This window comes from Myotis brandtii, unplaced genomic scaffold, assembly GCF_000412655.1.
Source record: "Myotis brandtii unplaced genomic scaffold, ASM41265v1 scaffold305, whole genome shotgun sequence".
Lineage (NCBI taxonomy): Eukaryota > Metazoa > Chordata > Mammalia > Chiroptera > Vespertilionidae > Myotis > Myotis brandtii.
In genome coordinates, this window is record NW_005361652.1 from 936,165 (window position 1) to 952,029 (window position 15,865).

General features: G+C 40.6%; 1 long non-coding RNA gene across 1 annotated transcript in view; it reads left to right on the forward strand.

Annotated features, from left to right (window-relative positions):
* The window catches only part of LOC106726704, a 10,313-nt gene extending 5,244 nt beyond the window's left edge, over positions 1 to 5,069 (forward strand). Inside the window, exon 3 of the long non-coding RNA XR_001362784.1 lies at positions 5,005 to 5,069. This is a non-coding gene — a long non-coding RNA (uncharacterized LOC106726704). The remainder of the gene's footprint in view (positions 1 to 5,004) is intronic.
* Positions 5,070 to 15,865: the final 10,796 nt, after the last annotated feature.

Sequence of the window (15,865 nt, forward strand, 5' to 3'; positions counted from 1 at the left end):
GGGGGAGGTGGGGGGGGCAGGGGGGGGGGGGGGGGGGCGTTGTGGGTGATCAGGCCAGTGGTGAGGGCAGTTGGGGGTAAGCAGGCCATCAGTGGGGGTCAGTTGGGGGTGATCAGGACTGCAGGGAGGGGGGCGGTTGGGAGTGAGCAGGCCACCAGGGGGGCAGTTGGGGGTGAGCAGGCCAATGGGAAGGGAAAGTGGGGGTAATCAGGCCAGCAAGGGGGGGGCAGTTAGGGAGAAGCAGGCCAGCAGGGGGAGCAGTTGGGGGCGAGCACATTGGCATAGGGGGCAGTTGGGGGTTATCAGGCTGGTGGGGGGGCATTTGGGAATGAGCAGGCTGGCATGCAGAGTGGTTAGGGGCAATCAAGCAGGCAGTCAGATGAGCGGTTAGGAGCCAGCAGTCCCGGATTGTGAGAGGGATGTCCGACTGCTGGTTTATGCCTGATCCCTGTAAACCCGCAGTAGGATATCCTTTGAGGGGTCCCAGATTGGAGAGGGTGCAGGCTGGGCTGAAGGACCCCCCCCCCCCCCCCCCCGCGTGCATGAATTTCATGCACCAGGCCACTAGTGCATTTTATAAATCTATTGATAAGATCATGATTTTTATCCTTTCTCTTCTTGTTAATGTTAATTATATTGATTGATTTTTGTATGTTGAACCATCCTTGTACCCTTGGAATGAACCCCACTTGATCATAATATAAGTGGTTTTTTGGATGTAATGTTGTATTCAATTTGTTAGTATTTTGTTTAGGATTTTTGCATCGTATTCATCAGAGATATAGTTCTGTAGTTTTCTTTGTTTGTGTTATCTTTGCCAGGTTTTGGTATAAGGTTTATATTGGCCTCATAGAATGTGTTAGGAAGTATTGCCTCTTCTTCAATTTTTTGGAAAGGTTTGAGAAGGATAGGTTTTAAATCTTCTTTAAACATTAGGTAGAATTCACTGATGAAGCCATCTGGTCCTGGACTTTTGTTTTTTGGGAGGTTTTTGATGGTGTTTCAATTTACCCACTGATGATCAGTCTATTTAGATTTTCCAATCTTTATTATTTAGTCTAGGAAGGTTTTATATTTCTAAGAACTTATTCACTTCTTCTAGGTTATTGAATTTGGTGACATATAGCCTTTCATAATATGCTAGTATGATCCTTTGTATATCTGTGATGTCTGTGGTTATTCTTCTCTCTCATTTCTGAATTTGTTTATATGGGTCTTTTCCCTTTTTTGTTTAGTGAGTCTAGCCAGGGGTTTTTCAGTTTTGTTAATCTTTTCAAAGGACCAGCTCTTTGTTTTGTTAATTTTTGCATACTCTTTTTATCCTCTATTTCATTTAATTCTGCTGTAATTTTTATTGTTTCCTTTCTTTTTCTGACTTTGGGTTGCTTTTGTTCTTCTTTTTCTAGTTGGTTAAGTTGTTTACTTGGGATTTCTCTTGTTTCTTGAGATAGGCCTGTAATGATATAAACTTCCTTCTTATTATTGCTTTCACTGCATCCCAGAGTTTTGATATGTTGTATTGTCATTCTCACTTTTCTCTATCTTTTGGTCTCATATTTTATTTGTTTTTTGACCCAGTCATTTATCAGTAGTATGTTGTTTAATCTCCATGTATTTGTGGGTTTCTTTACTTCTTTTTTGCAGTTGATTTCTAGTTTCATGGCATCATGGTCAGAAAATATGCTTGGTATAATTTCAATCTTCTTGAATTCGTTGATGCTAGTTCTATGACTGAACATATGGTCTATTCTTGAGAATGTTCCATGTGTGCTGGAGAAGAATATATAATCTGATGTTGTGGGATGAAAGGTTTTGTAAATGTCAATTATGTCCATTTGGTCTAGTGTTTCTTTTAAGGCCGATATTTCTTTATTAATTTTCTGTTTGGTTGATCTGTCCAGAGCTGTCAATGGAATATTAAAGTCTCCAACTAGGATTATGTTTTGATCTTTCTCTCCCTTTAGTTTTGTGAGTAGTTGTTTTATATATTTTGGTGCTCCCTGGTTGGGTGCATATATATTAAGAAGTGCTTGTTTCCTTGATGTAGTGTCCATCTTTGTTTCTTGTTATCTTGAAATCTATTTTGTCAGATAAAAGTATGGCTACCCCTGCTTTTTGTGAATGCTATTTGCTTAGAGAATCATTTTCCATCCTTTTACTTTGAATCTACCTTTGTCTTTGCAGCTTAGATGTTTCTCTTGTGGGCAGCATATGGTTGGGTTTTGTTTTTTGATCCACTCTGCTACTCTGTGGCTCTTTCCTGCTTAATTTAGATCATTTACATTTAGGGTATTATTGATGGATATGGACTTCCTATAGCCATTAGGTTTATAAAAAATAAAGTTGCATATATACAGTAGTTTTTTTCTTTCCTTCGTGTTTCTGTCTGTTATTTTTGTTTGGTTGTATTACATACTTCTTTCCTATGTTTCCTCTTTTTTTAAGCTATGTGTCCTGGTTTGGGGATTTTTGTGTGTGGTTACCATTAGGTTTATAAAAAATAAAGTTGCATATATACAGTAGTTTTTTTTACATTTAGGGTATTATTGATGGATATGGACTTCCTATAGCCATTAGGTTTATAAAAAATAAAGTTGCATATATACAGTAGTTTTTTTTTCCTTTGAGTGCATCTGACCTTTAACTTTCTTTGCCAGTTATACTTTTACCCCCTCCTTTTTTATGTTTTTGTTGTCATAAATTATCCCTGTTTATGCTGTCAGGTTTTTTTTGGTGACTTTACTTTTATTGTTGTGCCCTTATGTTCTTTGTTTAAGGAAGAATAACTTCCTTGAGTATTTCCTGCAATGGAGGTTTTCTGGTGATAAAATCCCTCAGCTTCTATATCTCTGGAAACTTTATTTCTCCTTCATATTTAAAGGATAATTTTGCTGGATATATTATTCATGGTGAGTAATTTTCCTCTTTCAGATATTTGAATATTTGGTTCCACTCTCTTCTGGCTTGTAGACTGCCCCCCACAGCTTGCTGTTCCTCCAGGCCAAAGGAATCACCTGCTGGTGCCAACTTTCTTCCCTCTCCTGGACAGGTCATGAGTTTTTGGCTGCAAGGCTGCATCTGTGGGCCATCTGCACTTTCTTTCCTTCTCATTTCCCCATTTATTCCGTTTCCCACCTTTAGGTGTTTCATTGTGTAGGTCTCCCAGGTATGCATCCTGGGAGCAGGGACTTCTTTGTTTAATTATAGATGGCTAACTTGTTATAATGTCATCAGGAGAGGAAACGATGCATCCTTATGCTGCCATTCCTCTGATGTCAGCCATCTAAATTACTTTTTTTGGAGGCTTTAGCATTATAAATCCTGGAGCTCACATGAAACTCTACCAAATTCCTAGAAATTGTAGCTAAAGGGCACTGGGGTAAAGATGAGAGAAAATTAATTTTTGCCTCCAAATAATGGTGTGTTGGTGTTTATATAAAGAAAAGTATCCTCATTTTGAGAGAATTCCTTGCTGAAATTGTTTATCTTTTTGCTTCAGAAGTTAAACTTTTGCTTGAAAAAAGAGTTAACCAAAGCATTATACTAAGTGAAATAAGCCAGTCAGGGACAGACAAGTGCTGTATGATTTCATTCATATGTGGACTCTAAATGAACAAAAGGAACTAACAAGCAACATAGAGAGACTCATAGATAAAGAGCAGGCTGACAGGTGGGGAGTCTGGAGTTGGGGGCTGGAGGATGTGGAAGGATTGAGTAAAAAAAAAAGAGAGAGAGAAACTCATGGACATCTACAACAGTGTGTGGTTGCCGGGGATAGGAGACTGAGGAGAGGTGGAGGAGGGTAAAGGGAGGATAAATGGTGTTGGATGGAGACTTGACTTGGGGTGGTGAACATAAAATACAATGTACAGATGATGTGTTGTGTAGTTGTGCACCTGAAAATTATATAAGTTGGTTAATGCATGTTACCTCAGTAACTTCAAAGAAAAGGAAAAAAATAAATATAAAATAAAATAAAATAAGCAAAATAGAGCTTCCAAGATAGTCTCTCCAGAAATAATGGCTGTTCATTGGAGAAATAGTTATTTTGCATCAAAAGAGCAAATGTCAAAAAACAGAAGTTAGAGTATGGGAGATATTTATTTGGACATCGATCATTCTGATTTTGTGGAAAAAGCTTTGCAAGTCCTGCTGAGGGGAGATAGAAGTGAGTCACCAGTTTTTCCTCTCCCTCTTTTCCTGTGTCCTCAGATGACACCTGTGTTTTGAGAGCTGATTTGTCTTAGTTCTCTAAAACAGAGGCCTCCAAATCTGTATGATCATGCACTTCATCAAAGACAAATGCTTGAGCAGGTTCATGTAAAAAATATTTATATTTAAATCCCATTATATATTGTATATTAGTATTTGTAAACAAATATGCACATATATGCATTTATTATGGAAATAATTTTTACATTATGAAACAAAATTTGAAGTTAGTAATGCATGAGGTAAAATATACAAATGAATCATATTGTAATATATATTTCTAAAATGCATACAGAAAATTGGAAAAATACACACTGACCCTTAACATAGTATATCTGAGAGGGAATGTGTCAAGAGGAAAACTGAGAAAACAATTTCATCTTTCACATTATTCATTTCTATATTGCTTAACAGTTTAACAAATACATCTTGGCAACAGTGAGGAAACTTTTTTTTAAATATTTTATTGGTTTTTTACAGAGAGGAAGAGAGAGGTATAGAGAGTTAGAAACATTGATGAGAGAGAAACATCGATCAGCTGCCTCCTGCACACCCCAAACTGGGGATGTGCCCACAACCAGGGTACATGCCCTTGACCAGAATCGAACCTGGGACCTTTCAGTCCGCAGGCCGATGCTCTATCCACTGAGCCAAACCGGTTAGGGCAGTGAGGAAACTTTTTAAGAGACATGCACAAAAAATGATGTTTAAAATATTTATTTACATGAAAAGTTATTCAAATATGCTGTTATATGTACATACTAGAGGCCCGGTATATGAATCCGTGCACAGGTGGAGTCCCTTGGGCTGGCCTGCAGATATTGGGCCCCAGCTCACGCCCCCAGCCTTGCGGCCCCATCTGGTGCCTCCAGTCTCACAGCCCCGCAGCCCCTTCTGGCACCCTGCCTTGGCCTGGTGTGGCCTCCTCACCTGCTCCACCATCCTGCCTGCAGGGCAATCAATCTAGCCGCCCCCCCTCCCCGCCTGGCTCCCTCAGTGCCTGGGAGTTGGGTGGCTGCCCCGCTGTCCACCGCCGCTGCCACTGGTCCCTATCTGTGGGGCAATCACCTTGGCCTGGTGCCGCCCACTAACCTGCTCCACCATCCCACTGCAGTCCTGCTCTCGTCTGCGCCCATTGGGGCCAGCAGCGCCTCCGCTGCCGCCCTGCTGCCAGCACTGCATTGCTGACATCCACCATGTTCTGTGCCACCCCCTGCTGGTCAGTGCACATCATAGCGAGTGGTTGAACTCACAGTCTCCCAGTCAAACAACCACCTGAGGGGACAATTTGCATATTAGCTTTTTACTATATAGGATATGTGTATATGCATGCATAAAAAACGTGTTTAAAGCACATGTACCATCATTATAACAGTGAACATATATAATGTGCTGTCTTCTATATATTTTATAGTCTCTGTTAAGCTCCTTTGATGTCATTTTTTTTAAAAAAATACATTAACATCAAAGACCCCTGTTTGGTTTCATAAACATAATCACATAGTCTCATACACACACATATATACAAACACATACAGGACTATTAAATTTATGTGTCAAAAAAGATGCTATTATTAAAGCAGTGATTCACACTGTTCTGAAATATATATGGATTAGCATAAACTAAGTAACATAACATGAGAATATTTTTGAAAATTTAAGTATATTTTATGGGAGGGGGGTTTCTCTCTTCCCGTGACCAGTGCAGAGAGAGAGAACGCGGGGGTTCATGAAATCTTGAATAGAACGCGAGGAGGTTTAAGGAAAAATGAAAAAAACACAAGACAGAAATAGAGTGAAAGCTGGGCCTGGTTGTGGCGTTTGCCCTCTGATGGAGGGACAGACGCAGAGAACTTCAGCACCAAACAGATTTATTTATACTCGAATAACAGGAAGTCACATCACATCTGGGTGGGCCTTGAGTTCCTGGCGACATCATGAGATCCACCCCCTTAACATTGGGCGGGAAGGTCAAACTGAGTGGCGTCCCAATCTCTTGATTAGGTCCGCACCCAGGGCGTGGCTCTGCCTTGGCTCTGAGTTTCAGCCGACATATTTAAACCGAGTGTTTTTGCCAGCAGCCCTTAACATATTTGGTATACAATATTATATTAGTTTCAGGTGTACAATATAGTGTTTCAATATTTATGTACCTTACAATGTGATCATGTCACTAATTCTAGTAATTATCTGTCACCAAGAAAACATCATAATATTATTGACTATATTCCTCTTCATCTTTTTCACCAATCCCCCACTCTCCAACCCTGTAGCAATCATCAGTGTCATCTGTTTCCATAAATCTGTGGTTTTTTTGCTTTGTTTTGATTTTTAAGAGTCTACATGTAGTGAAATTATAAAATATTTGTCCTTTTCTGCCTAACTTATTTCACTTAAAATAATAATCTCTGTTACCATCCTTATTTTCACAAATGGCAAGATTTCATTATTTTTTATTGCTCAGTAATATTCCATTGTATACATGTACCACATCTTCTTCATCTATTCATCCATCAATGGACACCTAGGTTATTTCCATATCTTAGCTATTGTTAATAGTACTGCAATTAATATAGGGTACATGTATCTTTTCAAATTAGTGTTTTCATTTTCTTCAGATAAATATCCAGAAGTGGCATTGCTGAATCGTATGTTAGAACTACTATTTTTTTTTTCAGGAATCTCTGTACTATTTACCATAATGGCTATGGCAACATAATTGAAGTAATATGAAAATATTTTGATATACAGCAGGAAGGAAATAAACATATCTACAATATAGATGAAATTTTCATTTCTCTTTTAGAATAGCATACATTATAGAGTTGGAAAACTTATTAATAAAACCTATTTAATTGGTTTGATTTCTTTCTTGCTTTGTATTTTATGGATTGGCATTACATGTGCACTTTACCTGGATTACTACATGGATGTCATTTGAACCCTGGAAGAGCAGTGCAGCTCAGAGGTGTTGAGCAAAGTAAGGACTGTGTTGGACAGCAGTTGAAGTGAGAATCAAGACCTACAGTAATCTGTGTAATAGTGCGTAAGACTGTTTACATTTTGTGAAGCATATTTCTATAATCATTTTATGTTGGGATTTTGTAGTACAATTGATTTTCTCCTTGCTCTACAATTGCTTCTTACTATAGCTTCTTACTACAGCCACAGATTTGGTGTTGGGAAGCAAAAAAGTATTTTAAACCACAATATAGGAATGAAGATATGCAGGTCCCAACTGAAGGCTTGTACCTCAAGCAATCTACTTGTGAAAAAATATGTAACATTTACAATAACCAATTTTAAATGTACAGTTAAGTAGTATTATGTACATTCATGTCATTGTACAAACATCACCACCATTCATCTCCAGAACTTTTTTCATCTTCTAAAATTGAAATTCCTTACCCATTAAATAATAACTCCCCATTCCAACCTCAACCCAGTTCCTGGAAACTACCATTTTACTATCTGTCCCTACGAATTTTACTACTCTATAAATTTAATGTACTTTAGTACACATGAAAGTGGAATCATAAATTATTGTTCCTTTTGTGTCTGGCTTATTTCACTTAGCATAATGTCTATGAGATTTAGCATTGTTGTGGCATATGTCAAAATCTTCTTCCTTTTTTAGGCTGGATAATTTTACATTGGATGTATATAGCACATTCTGTTTATTAATCTCACAATGGACATGGGTTATTTGCACATTTTGGCAATTATGAATAATGCTGCTGTTAACATAGGTATAGAAATATTTATCCAAGTCCCTGACTTGAATTATATATTTAACCTTTAATATTCCACCAGACTGTTTTCCATAATGGCAGCTCTAGTTTACATTCCTACCAGCAGTGCACAAGGGTTCCAATTTCTCCATATTCTTGATATTTTCTGCTTTGTTTTCTTTTTGAACAATAGCCATTCTAATAGTAACTAATATAGCATTGTACCTTTAAATTGCATTTTCCTAAAGATTAGTGACCTTGAGCATATTTTCTGAGGGGCTGCGATGTCTAATGTCTGTGAAATAAGAGGAAAATTAGCAAATTTTCCTCCCTGCCCTATAAAAACCACATTATACTGCTGAGTAAAGGGCCTTTGTTGGGATGAAACTGGAAGCAAAAATAATGAGACAGGAAATGCAACCTGCTTCTCTTTCCTCTTGATTTCCTAACCCCTTATGGCATTACCATTGATTAACCCAAACAGGAAAAAAGAAAAAAAATCAGGTTCTGAGTGTTCTGCCTGCAGTACCTGTGCACACTCTAAGCCTTAGAGTCTAAGGAATGTTGCTTGAAAAATTCAGATATCCCTATCTACCATCTGCTTCCTCTTTAAGCATATTTCATACAAGGAAGTCAGCTTTGAAAGAGACTGTGCATCTCTTTCAAAGCATAATTGATAAAAAATACTACTTGCAACTTCAACAATATCTACTAGTAGGCACCCAAACGACATGGAACAGTCTGTTAAAGGTCCTGTGATACATGCTACAGGTAAAGGGAAGCCACATGTAGATTTAAATTATTGGTGGAAAAAGACACAAATATTCCTGCAGAGAACTGGTTTCCAAACTGATGCTCAGCTATGTAGGTGTTAAGAAAGATGGTGATGTATTGGAGCCACAAAGATAACATTAGATTTTCCAAACTTTTAAAATATAATCCTTTATGACAGAGATCAGCAAACTATGGACTGATGCTATTACACCATAGCTACCCTATTTTTTTTTAAGTCTAAGGATGCTTTCTTTCTTTCTTCTAACTTAAAAATATGTTTTTATTGATTTCAGAGAGAGAGAGAGAGAGAGAGAGAGAGGGAGAGAGAAAAACATCAATGATGAAAGAGAATCATTGATCAGCTGCCCCCTGCAGGTCACCCACCAGGGATCAAGCCCCCAACTTGGGGTTCATGGGTCAATGCTCAACCACTGAGTGACACTGGCTGGGCTATGGCTGCTTTCTTGTTACCATGGCAGAGTTAAGTTGGGACAGAGACATGTATAGACCCAAAATATAGGGTATCTAATATCTGGCATTTCACTTAGAAATTTTACCAGCTCCTGTTTTATAACAAGTTTGTATGTATTTTTTTAAAGTGTGAAAAGGTTATTATGCTATGTCGTTATATAATGACATATGATACCTCTTTCAAGTACTAGACGAAACGTTCTTAAACATGGATTCTTGCTAAGAAAAGTACAGAGACCTCTGTTTTAAGAAAACAATATCAAATGGCCCACCTAGTATAGGGCTCCTATCATCTTAGTTCATAGTCAAGGAAGGAAAAACACAGGCTGGTGACTCAGCCTCTTCAGACTCCTTTTAGCAAGAGCTGCCAGTGTGTCTCCCACAAAACAGGAAGGATCAAGCAGCCTCATATCCCAATAAATACTCAAACCCCAAACATACTAATATGCACACACAAATACGCTATGATGATAGACTTTCAATAGGCCTGATTTATGCATATTCCTCAGCTTTTCTGCCTGCAATTCTATCAGAGCTGTCTGCCAGGAGATAATAGCATAAAGAGTTATCATAAAGACCAAAATGTTACCGTATTTCTAGTATTAGTGTCACATTGCACAGAAACTGAGATATGTGCATTCACTATCAGAGTCAGATTCATGCTTGAGAGTTGAGCCACTCCGACTAATGCATGCACAAAGTCACTTTAAAAAACATACTGGCAGCCCTAAGCGGTTTGGCTAGGTGGGTAGAGCGTCAGCCTGTGGACTGAAAGGTCCCAGGTTCGATTCTGGCCAAGGGCATATACCTTGGTTGCGGACACATCCCCAGTAGGAGGTGTGCAGGAGGCAGCTGATCAATGTTCCTCTCTCATTGATGTTTCTAACTCTCTATCCCTCTCCCTTCCGCTCTGTGAAAAATCAATAAAATATGTTTTAAAAAAACACACATACTGGCAACCTTTAAAAAGCAGGTATTTCATGGAGCAACACTTTTAAACAATGGTAGTGGAGAAAGTGTAGGATTGTTTATAGGTTCAGATTTCCCATCAGACCCACTCTCAGGATTAATTTCGAACCGACGATACCACTTGTGTGGCCCCGAAGGGTCGCCAAAATCCACAAGCCTCCTAAATTACCCCCCAATGATCAGTTCCCCCAGTTGACCACTGAACTCAAGGACAGGGAGCAGCTATCAGAGATGCCCTTCACTGAGTGGCTTTGGACTCACTGCTGTGTCAAGAGGTCTCTTGTTATTTTCCTCCACAGGCAATAGAGATACACTCAGTGCTACAAAAGTTGTCATGATAGTTCTTTCTTCTTTCTTTTTTATTTATTTAAAGTATTACATATGTCTCCTTTTTCACCCATCAACCCCTCCTCGGCCACTCACACCCCCCAAGACATGCCCCCACTGCCCCAGTGTCCAAGTTCATTGGTTATTCTTATATGCATGTATACAAGTCCTTTGGTTGATCTTTGACCTCCCCTCCAACCCCCTCCCCTTGCCTTCCCTCTGAGGTTTGAGGGTATGTTCAATGCTTCTCTGTTGCTGAATCTATTTTTGTTTATCAGTTTATGTTCATTATATTCCACAAATGAGTGAGATCATGTGGTATTTATCTTTCTCCAACTGGCTTATTTCGCTTAGCATAGTGCTTTCCATTTCCATCCATGCTGTTGTTGTTTTTACAGCAGCATAGTATTCCATTGTGTAGGTACCACAGTTTTTTATCCACTTATCTGCTGATGGGCACTTTGGCTGTTTCCAAATCTTAGCTATTGTCAATTGTGCTGCTATGAATATAGGGGTGCATATATCCTTTCTGATTGGTGTTTCTGATTTCTTAGAAGAATCCACAGGCAGCAAAATATCAGACATATGTCATAGCAGTATCTTTACCGATACAGCTCCTAGGGCAATGGAAACTAAGGAGAAAACAAAACAAAACAAATGGGACTACATCAAAATAAAAAGCTTCTGCACAGTAAAAGAAACCATCAACAAAACAAGAAGAAAGCCCACTGCATGGGAAAACATATTTCTCAATGTTATCTATGATAAGGGTTTATTCTCCTAAATGTACAGGGAACTCATACATCTTAACAAAAGGAAGATAACACAATCAAATAATGGTCAAAGGACCTAAATAGACACTTTTTGAAAGAGGACATACAGAAGGCTGAGAGACATATGAAAACATGCTCAAAGTCACTAATCATCAGAGAGATACAAATCACAACGATAATGAGGTACCATCACACACCTGTCAGAATGGCTATCATCAACAAATTAACAAATGACAAGTGCTGGGAAGGATATGGAGAAAAAAGGAACCCTCTTGCACTGGTGGTGGGAATGCAGACTGGTGCAGCCACTGTGGAAAACAGTGTGGAGTTTCCTCAAAAAATTAAAAATGGAACTCCCATTTGACCCAGTGATCCCACTTCTAGGGTATTTCTCTTTTAACAAATATTTTTAAAATTAATTTCAGAGAGGAAGGGAGAGGGAGAGAGAGATAGAATCATCAATGATGAGAGAGAACCATTGATTAGCTGCCTCCTGCACACCCCCTACTGAGGATTGAGCCTGCAAACTGGGCATATGTTCTTGACTGGAATCAAACCTGGGACCCTTCAGTCCACAGGCTGACGCTCTATCCACTGAGGCAAACTAGCTAAGGTTCTCATGGATTTCAGGTAGTAGACCCTGATGCACAAAATACCATGTCAGTTCCTAACACAGTTTTATTACCTCACCCTCCAGGCATAAATCAACACAACACCAGTCAATGAGAAACTTCCTTGGCCCTTGAGTCACAAGATGAATATATATTTTCCATGACACATTAATTTTATCATTAGATCTCCAGCATCATACCAGACCTCATAGTCTTACATGTGCCTCTCAGTGCTACAACTGAATGAAGTAGAAGAGAAGGTATCACAGCCTGACATTTTAATGATTCTATGCAGAACAGAGGGACAAAGCAATATATGGGAAAGGGTTCTTCCCCCTTTGATCAGCAGTAACTTGTGATCTAAGACACTCTTGTGTAACAGGCTGTCATGAGAGTGAGTCTGTTGCTGTGGGTGGAATGCCCACGAACCCTCAGGATACTTTGAATAAACACTATAGTAGGTGAAGGCAGAGCTATCAGACCCTCCAGGAACCGAGGAAGGCAAGCCTTACATGGGGTTAATGTCTTGGCCAAAACAGACAGATAAGGTCAATATATGAAAAATATATACGAAGATAATAGCAAGAAGGAAAAGCGTCCTGATGAGAGATTGAACTCACACAGACTGCCCTGTGCTAGTAGTACTGACCACCGAATTTGAACTAGTGACATTTCTGAATCTGCTTTCCTCAGTCAATGCTGGAATCTACATGTATTATGCCAGTGCATAAGGATGTTTAGCTATTTTACTCATAAGATATGGTAGATGAATAATTTTAAAATAAACTAAATGAGGGTCGAAAAGGAGCACACAAATTTATCAGTGTCCACAAATATAGACAGTTCCTGTCACACACACAAATTCTGCTGAGAGAGGCACAACTGAACCATGATGGTGTTCATCTCAGAATAAAGAAGCAAAAGAGAAAAATCCCCTTTGCCGTTAACCCTGGGGTCTCTTATTGAAGAAGTCATCATAGTCTTCGTAGGATACACAGGAGTAAGGCCAAATGGGACAGAGTCATGCAGGTACCTGAGTGAAGGAAAGTTTTCATGCTTCTCTGTGAGGAACAAACAAAGACAGGTATCACAACCTCCATTCCAGCTTTTATATTTGCTTATGTACTGCAACAAGGTATTTTTCATGGATATGCTTTTCATCACAGAATCATTCATTAAGTTAGATGAGGTTTGAGTGTGGCTCTGCTACTTAAGCAGTATGTGGCTGTAAGCACTTTCTTTAGCTGCCCTGTTTCCAAGTTTCCTTTTTTTTTAATTTATTTTTTTTATTGCTTAAAGCATTACAAAGGGTATTACATATGTGTCCTTTTTTTCCCCGCCCTTGACAATACCCCGGCTTCCCCTACCCCCCCCCAAGTTTCCTTTTTGACAAATAGACAAAATTTCAACCTCTCTTCAGTTCTAGTAGGGATTAGAGGTCACAAATTGGTACTGGGATATCATGATAAATAAAGGTGTCAAAAATGTCCAAGGTTATTTCTGATAATATGGAGATGACCATAGTACATGGAGTATTATATTTGAGTGAAGAAATGGTGGATTCCAATTGTCAGCATTTAAATTGTCAGAGGATAAGCATTTAGATATTTATATTTTCTTATGTGCTTCATGGGGAAGCAAACTGAGAGTTATTGCATTCTCTTATAGTGAACATTAAAAAGACAATGGCTAGTTGGTTGGGGCTTGCCTAGGGTGGGTATGACTGGAGGAGGGGGGTCAATTGGGGGAAAAGGAGACATATGTAAAACTTTAGACAATAAAAAAAAGACAATGGCTAGTGATTAGTAAAAGTTACCTTCTTCAAGAATACAGAAATGCAATACCATGTTTTAACCTCATGTTACTAGTGAAACAGACCAATATGGCAAAGAGGAGATTACCCAAGGTCTCAGGAAAGAAACACCAAGGAGTCATAAGGGGAGAGGTGCTGTTTCCAAAGATCACAATGGTGGGATACAGAGCACCCAAATCAGAACTCAGTTTATGAACCACAAATATTGGCAGTTATGTCTTCCCAGTATTCATCACTATATAAATTCTCATTGAAAATGACAAAATAATAATAATAATCTACACTAATAAAAGAGAAACATGGTAATTGGCGTACGACCGCTACCCTTCCCATTGGCTAATCAGCATATCCTTATGCAAATTAACTGTCAGCCAAGATGGCGGCCGGCAGCCAGGCAGCTGGAAGCGAACATGAGGCTTCCTTGCTCCAGTGACTGCAGACTCCAACGTTCCTCCCCCCCCGCTCCCCCCCCTGCCTCACTTGCCGGCCTCTGAGTTGCAACTCTAAGAAACTATGTACTATGTTGCAAATAAGAAGCTAAACAAAACCCTAGAAACCAGCTTTCAGCCTGCTGGGATCTCAGAGCTGAAGTTATACATTGTTTCGATTATAGAACGGCAAACAAACCAGATACGAAGCCTCAGAGCTAGAGCCAGAGCTAAAGCTGGCCCAGAATAAAATAAAAAAAAAGAGAAAAAAAAGGAGCGGTTGGGAGCTTCAGTCAACAACCGCCAGCCTGAAAGCAGCCCTCAGCCCCTCACCCAGACTGGCCAGGCACCCCAGTGGGGACCCCCACCCTGAAGGGTGTGTGACCAGCTGCAAACAGCCATCATCCCCTCATCCAGGCTGGCCAGGCACCCCAGTGGGGACCCCCACCCTGAAGGGTGTGTGACCAGCTGCAAACAGCCATCATCCCCTCATCCAGGCTGGCCAGGCACCCCAGTGGGGACCCCCACCCTGAAGGGTGTGTGACCAGCTGCAAACAGCCATCATCCCCTCATCCAGGCTGGCCAGGCACCCCAGTGGGGACCCCCACCCTGAAGGGTGTGTGACCAGCTGCAAACAGCCATCATCCCCTCATCCAGGCTGGCCAGGCACCCCAGTGGGGACCCCCACCCTGAAGGGTGTGTGACCAGCTGCAAACAGCCATCATCCCCTCATCCAGGCTGGCCAGGCACCCCAGTGGGGACCCCCACCCTGAAGGGTGTGTGACCAGCTGCAAACAGCCATCATCCCCTCATCCAGGCTGGCCAGGCACCCCAGTGGGGACCCCCACCCTGAAGGGGGTGTGACCAGCTGCAAACAGCCATCATCCCCTCATCCAGGCTGGCCAGGCACCCCAGTGGGGACCCCCACCCTGAAGGGGGTGTGACCAGCTGCAAACAGCCATCATCCCCTCATCCAGGCTGGCCAGGCACCCCAGTGGGGACCCCCACCCTGAAGGGGGTGTGACCAGCTGCAAACAGCCATCATCCCCTCATCCAGGCTGGCCAGGCACCCCAGTGGGGACCCCCACCCTGAAGGGGGTGTGACCAGCTGCAAACAGCCATCATCCCCTCATCCAGGCTGGCCAGGCACCCCAGTGGGGACCCCCACCCTGAAGGGGGTGTGACCAGCTGCAAACAGCCATCATCCCCTCATCCAGGCTGGCCAGGCACCCCAGTGGGGACCCCCACCCTGAAGGGGGTGTGACCAGCTGCAAACAGCCATCATCCCCTCATCCAGGCTGGCCAGGCACCCCAGTGGGGACCCCCACTTTTTGTGCACCGGGCCTCTAGTAATAATAATAATAATAATATAGAGGTAAAATATTGTTAACATTTGAGTCTCTTTATTTCTCATTGTGGTTTTCTTTCTATAACTAAAAGAAAAATCTATTTTTGCACTAAAATTTCAAAATACTTTTTGTTCATATTTGTATATCACTTAGAAAGTGTGAATCATGTTCATGGTGTATTTTCCAGAAACCCGAAAATATAAATAGCAGCTCTTTTTCTGATAAAAAAAATGATGCATGCTTAATATAAACAAACAAGAGTAAAATCTTTTGCATAAAAATGTCTAAATTCGCTGGCACATCATCTAGTGACCTCTTCTCAATATATGCCACCATGTTTGTATATATGCTTTCAGAAATTTAATTTCATTTTTTCTACCCATAGAAATATCACTCTTACTTTTCTT